The sequence below is a fragment of the Nomascus leucogenys genome, chromosome X (genome assembly GCF_006542625.1).
Source record: "Nomascus leucogenys isolate Asia chromosome X, Asia_NLE_v1, whole genome shotgun sequence".
Taxonomy (NCBI): domain Eukaryota; kingdom Metazoa; phylum Chordata; class Mammalia; order Primates; family Hylobatidae; genus Nomascus; species Nomascus leucogenys.
Window position 1 is genome coordinate 120,536,171 of NC_044406.1, and position 9,608 is coordinate 120,545,778.

General features: G+C 38.6%; 1 protein-coding gene and 1 non-coding gene across 2 annotated transcripts in view; both read right to left on the minus strand.

The window, feature by feature from the left end:
- PLAC1 (placenta enriched 1) overlaps window positions 1–8,782 on the minus strand; it is a 202,976-nt gene extending 194,194 nt beyond the window's left edge. Inside the window, exon 1 of the mRNA XM_030806913.1 lies at window positions 8,694–8,782. The gene's annotated coding sequence lies outside the window, so the exon portion shown is untranslated. The remainder of the gene's footprint in view (window positions 1–8,693) is intronic.
- Window positions 4,708–4,848, minus strand: LOC115833514. The gene has a single exon (XR_004028926.1). It is a non-coding gene; the product is annotated as a U4 spliceosomal RNA (small nuclear RNA).
- Window positions 8,783–9,608: the final 826 nt, after the last annotated feature.

Consider the following 9,608-nt stretch of genomic DNA (forward strand, 5'->3'; position numbering starts at 1 on the left):
CCATAAAAGGTGAAGCCCAGGGAGATCAAGGAGTGCCTAAATGGGAGAACTTAACCTAACCTGGCATTGCTCCTCCTCTCCAAATGATCCAGATGGTCAAGCTGACTGTGTATTTTTAATATATTTGCATCTCTTACTATATGTGAAGTTGAGTATCTTTTCATACATTTAAGGATCATTTGTATACTTTCTTCTGTGAACTGTGTATTCATGTTTTTGCCCATTTTCCTCCTGAGACTTTTTAGCCTTTTTTCTTTAGATTTTAAAAGTTCTTTATGTGTTTGGGATATTGGCCCTTTATTTATACATACATTATAAGTATTTTCTCAGTTTCATCATCTTTCTTTTTTTTTCTTTTTTTTTTTTTTTTTTTTTTTTTGAGATGGATTCTTGCTCTGTCACCAGGCTGGAGTGCTCTTGGCTCACTGCAACCTCTGGCTCCCGGGTTCAAGTGATTCTTCTATCTCAGCCTCCCAAGTAGCTGGGACTACAGGCGCCTGCCACCACGCCTGGCTAATTTTTTGTATTTTTAGTAGAGACGGGGTTTCACCATGTTAGCCAGGATGGTCTCCATCTCCTGTCCTTGAGATCCGCCCACCTTGGCCTCCCAAAGTGTTGGGATTACAGGCATGAGGCACCAAGCCCAGCCTTCATCATCTTTCTTTTGACTTTGCCTATATGATTTTTGCCATGCAAAAAAAGGTTTTTACTTTAATTTTTATGTACTTGAAAATACTTATCATTTTATGGCATTTGGATTTGGAGTCATATTTTAAAAGGCTTTCCCCACACCCAGATTATAAAGAAATTAATCCACGTTTTCTTCTAGTGCCTATATGGTTTTATTTTTTTATATTTGGACCATCTGGTACCTATATGTTTTTTTTATTATTTTATATAATAAGCTCCATTTGGAGCTTATTCTAGGGTACAATGTGAAGTATGGGACCAAATTACCTTTTTATCCAAATGGCTATCCAGTTATGCCAATAGAATTTATTTAAAAAGTCCATCTTTGCCCCAGTAATAAATTGTTTATTAAATATTACATTTTCGGCCAGGCGTGGTGGCTCACACCTGTAATCCCAGCACTTTGGGAGGCTGAGGCAGGTGGATCACAAGGTCAGGGGATCGAGACCATCCTGGCTAACACAGTGAAACCCCGTCTCTACTAAAAATACAAAAAATTAGCCAGGCGTGGTGGCGGGCACCTGTAGTCCCAGCTACTTGGGAGGGTGAGGCAGGAGAATGGCGTGAACCCGGGAGGTGGAGCTTCCAGTGAGCCGAGATCGCGCCACTGCACTCCAGCCTGGGCGACAGAGCGAGACTCCATCTCAAAAAAAAAAAAAAAAGATTACATTTTCATATATACTTGGGTCTATTTCTGGACTTTCTGCTTTGTTTTGTTGATCTGTCTATTCAGGCACTTGTCCAATAATGGTAACAGGTTATAACACATTGATTAATTTTAAAAAAGAATTTGAAGTGACATGAAAAACGAAGGGGGTCAGCTTCCTTTACAGAAAAATGGATAGCTAATAAATGTGGAAGGAACAACAGAATTGGGAAAACATACCTTTGTAGCCACTGTGTTAAAAACTGATTCAGATAGGGATTATAATGAATGCTAAAACTATCAGATGAAAATTGTTGGGGAACAGAACATTTACATGGTCATACTTTAAATATATTAATTTAATATTAATTACAAAGGAGGAGAATGTGCCTTTACAATGGAGAAATCTGGATTACACTACTTTGGCCAAGTGATCAAACTTGGCAATAGGACAATTGACATTGTATACCTCCTGACGTGATGCAATGGAAACCACCTATGTGGTATCTTTGCCAAAAATGTTTAACCTGAATATATTCATGAGGGAACAATGTGACAAATCCAAATTATAGGCCATGATACAAGATAACTGGCCCAGAGTCTTCAAAATGAATATTTCATGAAAGATGAAAAAAGTGGGAAACTTTTATATGAAAGACTACTAGAGATATGACAAGTACATGAATTTGTATGACCTTTGATCCTGAATTTGGGATCCTTGATTGAAACAAACAAAAAAAAGCTCTAAATGACATTATTGGGGCAATCAGGAAATTTGAATATGGGCTATGAATTAAATAATATTCTGTCAATCTTACATTTCTTGGGTGTGCTAACAAAATTGTGATTATGTAGGTAAACACCCTTGTCTTTAGGCAATACAGGCTGAAAAAGTGTCTTGATATCTCCAACTTAATGTCAAATGGTTCATAAAATATGTATATATATATATATATGTATGTGCTATGTAGTGTTATATATATGTATACACACAGAGAGAGAACAAATGTGGCAAAATGTTAACAAGTGTTTAATCTTCATGAAGGGTATATGGGTTTTTATTGTACTATTCTTTCAACTTTTCTGTAGGTTTGACTCTTTTAAAATAAAAAGTTGCAGGATACAAAATCAATGTACAAAAATAATTAGCATTTCTATATGATGGCCAATAATGATCTAGACATGAAAGAAAAGAAGGCAATCCCATTTACAATTGTTACAAAAATAAAATACATAGGAATAATTTCAAACAAGGAGGTGAAAGATCTCTACAAGGAAAACTACAAACACTGATAAAAGAAATTGAAGATGACATAGACAAACGGAAAAAAAACAACCCATGCTCATGGGTTGGAAGAATTAATCTAGTTAAAATGACCACATTGCCGAAAGCTATCTATAGATTCGATGCAATCCTTATCAAAATACCAACATAATTCTTCACAGAATTAGAAAAAACAATCCTAAAATTCAAACAGAACAAAAGAAAAGTCCAAGTAGCCAAAACAATCCTGAGCAAAAAGAAAGCTGGAAGCATCACATTACCTGACTTCAAAATATATTGCAAGGCTATAGCAACCAAAACAGCATGGTAATGGTATAAAAACAGACACATATACCAATGGAACAGCATAGATAACTCAGAAATAAAGCCACATACACAGCCAACTGATTTTTGACAAAGCCAGCAAGAACTTACCCTGGGGAAAGGACACTTTCTTCAACAAACAGTGCTGGGAAAAATGAATAGCCACATGCAGAATGAAATTGGACCCCCATCTCTTACCATATACAAAAATCAACTCAAAATGGATTAAACGTAAGACTTGAAACTATAAAAACACTGCAAGAAAACCTATGGAAAACTCTCCTGGACATTGATCTAGAAAAAGAATTTATGACTAAGACCTCAAAAGCACAGGCAACAAAAACAAAAATAGGCAAATTAAACTAAAAATCTTCTGCACAGTAAAGAAAACAATCAATAGAGTGAAGAAACAACCTGTTGAATGTGAGAAAATATTTGTAAACTATTCATCTGACGGGGACTTAATATCCAGAATATACCAAGAACTCAAATAATAGGAAAACAACAAATATTCCCACTAAAAAATGGGAAAAGGACATGAATAGGCATTTCTTAAAATAAAACATACAAACAGCCAACAGGTATATGAAAAAATACTCTACATTGCTAATCATCAGATAAATGCAGATCAAAACCACAATGAGATATCATCTTACCCCCGTCAGAATGGCTACTACTGAAAAGACAAAAAATAAGAGATGTTGGTGAGGATGCAGAGAAAAGGAACCCTTTTTTTTTTCTTTGAGACAGAGTCTCACTCTGTCGCCTAGGCTGGAGTGCAGTGGCGCAATCTCAGCTTGCCGCAACCTCTGCCTCCTGGGTTCAAGTGATTCTCCTACCTCAGCCTCCTGAGTAGCTGGGACTACAGGTGTGTGCCACCATGCCTGGCTACTTTTTGTGTTTTTAGTAGAGACAGGGTTTCACCATATTGGCCAGGCTGGTCTCAAACTCCTGACCTCATGATCTGCCCGCCCTGGCCTCCCAAAGTGCTAGGATTACAGGCATGAGCCACCAAGCCCGGCCAGGAACTCTTATACATTGTTGGTGGGAATGTAGACTAGTATAGCCACTACAGAAAACAGTATGGAGATTTCTCAAAAAACTAAAAATATAATTACCATTTGATCTAAGAATCCCATGTATCTACCCAAAGGAAAAGAAATCAATATATCAAAGGGATACCTACACTCCTATGTTTACTGCAGCACTATTCACAATAGCAAAGATATGGAATCAACCTAAATGTCCATCAACAGACGAATCGATAAAGAAAATGTGGTACATATACACAATGGAATACTATATGGTTATAAAAAAGAATGAAATCATGTCATTTTCAGCAACATCGATGGAACTAGAAGTCATATCTTAAGTGAAATAAGCTAGGCACAAAAAGACAAATATTTAATGTTCTTACTTATATGTGGGAGCTAAAAAGCTTGATCATATGGAGATAGAGAGTGGACAGACCGATAACAGAGACTGGGAAGGGTGAATCGGGGGTAGGGAGGAAGATGAAAAAAAGTGGGTTAAAGGGTACTTACAGATATACACTAAGACAGAAGGAATAAATTCAGTGTTTGACAGCACATTAGGTTGACTATACTTAACAAAAATATATTGTACTTGGGTTATGGACACCCTAAATACTCTGACTTAATTACGATGCATTATATACGTGTAACAAAATTTTACATATACCCCATCAATTTGTACAAAAAAAATAAAAATTTTAAATTGTGAGCTTCCATTTCTTTTTTTTTCATTTCTATTTTTAGTGTAGTCTCCATACTGACTGTCAAAAAATGCCAACGCCAACTATATTTCAAGCCATCATGCCGGGGTATTGGGAAAAGTTTTCGATTAGCAATAATCAGTCCTCAGATAAACCTCACTGGCTATGATGCCGCCACTGCACAAAACTGAACTTCTATTTCTTTAGAGTGGAAAAAAAATTACAAAATTTTCAGTTTAATTTGGAAGTCACTATCAAACATAATAAATATATATACCTTTTGACCTAGTAATTCCACCCCTAGGAATTTATCTGACATATGTTCAATGTTATTCATTGCAGCATTGTTAGATAATAGCAAAAGACTGGAAGCAATATGTTTCCTTCAATAGGGGGCTGGCAAAATGAAATAGAATAAAAAACAAAGAAGCTCTTTGTGGACTAATATGAAGTCATTTCCAAGATACAGTGTTAGGTTAAAAAAAAAAGGTAAGGTACATAACAATACCTATAGTATTGTATTTGATAGAATAAATGGCCCCAGCTCTTCCCCTCCCTAAGCCCATACACCCTGCAATGTGACTTTGCAGCTCCTCACATTCCTTGAATCTGGGCTAGCTAGCCTGTGGCTTGCTTTGGTCGACAGAATAAGACAGTAGTTATGTCATGCCAGAGCCAAGTCTAGGCCTCCAGAGGCTTTCTGTGCTTCTGTTCTTGTGGAGTCCTGACACTACGATGAGAACAAGCCCAGACTAGACTGCTTGTGGGTAAGAGACCTCATGGAGTAGAGCTGAACAATCCCAGCTGAAGCCATTCTAGACCAACCAATCCCCAATTGACCCATCAACTGACCAGCCAAGATGATCTGAGCCTGGCCCTGAATAGTAGATACTCCCAGCTTACCCATAGGCTCATGAGAAAAAATGAATAATTGTTTGAAACCACTTAGGTTTTTGAGGGGAAAAGGAGAGGGAGGTCATGTAGTAATCACTCATACAAATATGCTGCCATTTGTGTAAAATTTCAGAAAAAAAAAGAATATATAGATGGATTTGCTTACATATGCAAACTTTCTCCGTAAGGATGCATAAGAAACTGAAAACACAATTGCTCTGGGGGAAAGGAGCTATGGCAGCTAGGGGATGAAAGTGGGAGGCAGACGTTTTGCACCTTTTGAATTCTGAAGCACATTAATGTATTGCCAATGGATGAATGAATAAAACGTGTTCCTTTTTACTCAAATATTTTCAGAACCCCCAAATCATCCCTGGCCGGGGCTCGGGGTCGGGGGGAAGGGAACTCTCAAACCCTATTGACGAGATTATAAATTGGTACAATCTTGATGGGGTGGTGGTATGGCTTTAAGCAATGCCTTATAAGAATATGTAAATATATATGCAATATACACACTATCTCTGTTAGAACCTGCCAGAAGCTGGTAACACTGGTTGCTTCTGAGAAAGGATCTGATGGGACTGGAAGTCAAGGGTAAGAGGAAAACTGACTTTTCCCTACATGTCCTTTTTATTTGCTATTTGATTTTTTTACATTGAACTTGTCTTACCTTTCCAAAAAGAAAATAATAAAATGCACATGTCCTCTGACCCAGCAATTTATCACTTCTAAGAATCTCTCCTGAAGAAATACATACAGAAGCAGACAAATTTAAATGAATAACAACATTTACTTGTGTATACTAATAAACTATAAAGAACCTCAATGATCATCATTTGAGGGTTAAATTATGGAATGTTCATACAATTGCTAAAATGAGCCCACAAACCGTCACCTATCTCAGTGCAGAGCATTCGAGAACTTTTGAAGCGCCCTCTAATGCCCACTTCCAGTCATTCACTCTATGAATGATCACAAACGCAATCAACCCAAGTAACCATCATCCAGGTCCACAGAGAACATTCCAGAACTCTTGAGGTGCCCCACAATACCTACTTCCAGTCATTCACTCTTTGAATGCTGACAAAGTGAACCTAAGCAAACATCAGTCAGGTCACATAGAACATTCCAGAACTGTTGAGGCACCCCCAAATGACCACTTCCAGTCATTCACTCTATGAATGATCACAAACTGAATCAACCCAAGTAACCATCGCCCAGGTCCATAGAGAACATTCCAGAACTCGAGTTGCTCCCTACTGCTCACTTTCAGCCATTTACTCTCCAGGAATTATCACAAATTAATAAACCCATGTAACCATCACCCAGGTCACAGAGAACATTCCCCCAGAAGATCTAGTTTGTGATAATTCATCAACCTGTATACTTTTTGTATATACATTACATTTCAATAAAAAATTTAAAATATGCATGTGCATCTAGTACAAATATGTTCGCCTATGTATAGAAAAAGATAACTAGGGCCGGGCACAGTGGCTCACACCTGTAATCCCAGCACTTTGGACTTTGGGAGGCCAAGGTGGGTGGATCACGAGGTCAGGAGTTCAAGAGCAGCCTGGCCAACATGGTGAAACCCCGTCTCTACTAAAAATATAAAAATTAGCCGGGCGCAGTGGCAGGCGCCTGTATTCCCAGCTACTCGGGAAGCAGGAGAATCACTTGAACCCGGGCAGCAGAGGTTGCGGTGAGCCAAGATCATGCCACTGCACTCCAGCCTGGGTGACAGAATGAGGCTCTATCTCAAAAAAAAAAAAAAGAAAAAAGAAAAGAAAAAGATAATTAGGTACATAAATCAAACTATTACATTATAGATGAAAATGCTGAAGGGGGAGTATTTTTTTACTTTGCATACTTCTATGAGGTTTCCATTTTTTGTAACAAGCTTTTCTCCTCCATAATTAAAAAATAAAAAAAAATGAATAAAGATGAAAAACAATAACAGAAATTAAACCACTGCTATGAGATGTTAATTTTGTCTCTGAGGTAGAAATATACATGGTCAGGATTACAAATCCTAGAATTCTTAACCCCTCACCTACAACAGCCACAGCCTCTCTTCCCCTCTTCCTCCGGCATCCCACAGGTCTCCGAGGGAGTTGGATGCTTACAGGGCAGATTCAAAGAAACACTTCACCAGCTAGGGCTTTCACCCCGGACTACTTCAGTAGTCATCAGGGGAACTAGACTAAAAATTCCTCTTGCCCAAAGAAGGCAGGCCTCAGTGATCCAGACCAGAAGCTCCTTTCTCTGAGGGCTGCATGCTGACATTAGCTCTGGAGTTCTAATCACTTTTTTAGTCAGAAGAGATAGGTATGCAAACCAGGCCTGAAGTGCTCTTTAGCCCCACTTTACCTCAGCCCCATTCATGTTCCCCCTAGAAGGTAAAGGAGAGAGGTTCCTGACCTGTCTTAACACACCTCACAGGAGAAGAAAAGTGCAGAATAGGCTGGGCACGATAGCTCACGCCTGTAATCCCAGCACTTTGGGAGGCCGAGGCAGGCGGATCACCTGAGATCAGGAGTTCGAGACCAGCCTGGCTAACATGGTGAAACCCCATCTCTACTAAAAATACAAAAATTAGCCGGGCGTGGTGGCGGGTGCTTGTAATCCCACCTACTCAGGAGGCTGAAGCAGGAGAATTGCTTGAACCTGAGAGGCGGAGGTTGCAGTGAGCCGAGACGGTGCCACTGCACTCCAGCCTGGGCAACAAGAAAGAAACTCCGAAAAAAAAAAAAAAAAGAAAGAGAGAAAAGAAAAGGGAAAGGAAAAGCGCAGAATCCCAAAAAAGAGGAAATCTAAAAAGAACCCGGCAAGAGCATTCCACACAGATTCCACAGCTTCTAACTTCTTCATACAGACAGTTCCACACACCACCGTGACCTAATACTTTCCTGGATCGAAGTAATTATGTATATTTTAAGATTTGGGCCATATATGGCTATGGATCATTCATACTATCATTTACTCAAGATGTATTTAAATTAAGTCACTTTTCCTTTACTATACGACTTGCCAAGTTTACTGTAATAAAAAGCTTCCTATCACTATGATAAATGGAACATCAGTATCACATGTCACAAACATAAGGTACATATTAGGTATATATTAATAAAGATTACCAAAGGGTGGCACTCCTTGACAGACTCCTCGTGTAAGTTTTCCTCGGGAATGTCTGGAAGACAAGAAGCTTCACCCTCCTCCTAGAGGTGAGAGTGTGTGGTTAACACTTCCCCGGAGATTTACTTTCAGCTTCTCCTATAGGTTCATTCCCTAGTGATTTTCTTTCAGCTTCTCCTATAGGTTAGCACTCCCTGTGGTTTTCTTTCAGCTCCCTCTATAGGTGAGAGTGACTTTCTTTTACTCCCTCTATAGGTTAGAGCGTGGGGTTACCTTGTTCAACAAAATTTTATTGAGTGACTATTCTATTTCAGATAGGATAGCGTGGGGTTACTTAGCTCAACAAAATTTTATTGAGTGTTCTATTTCAGATAGGATAGCGTGGGGTTACTTAGTTCAACAAAATTTTATTAAGTGACTGTTCTATTTCCGATAGGATAGTGAGGGGTTACTTAGTTCAACAGAATTTTATTGAGTGACTATTCTATTTCAGATAGGATGCTAACTGCTGAGGATACAGAAGGAGAAAATGGGAGAGTTTGTATTATGATTGAGCAAGGGTTGGGAAAGAAAAGAAGGGAAAAAAGAAAGTCGGCAGATGGACATAGACTGTAACATACACTCCTTGTCTCCATCTCCTAAGATTTGGGCCATATCTGGCTATGGATCATTCATACTATCATTTACTCAAGATGTATTTAAATTAAGTCACCTTTCCTTTACTATACAACTTGCCAAGTTTACTGTAATAAAAAGCTTCCTATCACTATGATAAATGGAACATCAGTGTCATATGCCACAAACAGAAGGCTTGTTTAAGCCACTGCAGTTCAACTTTGGCTCCTTCAACCTCTAACAGTACACTAATGAGAGCCTCCAGAGGACCTTCTAATTTTAAGATCCAAAGGGGAAAAATT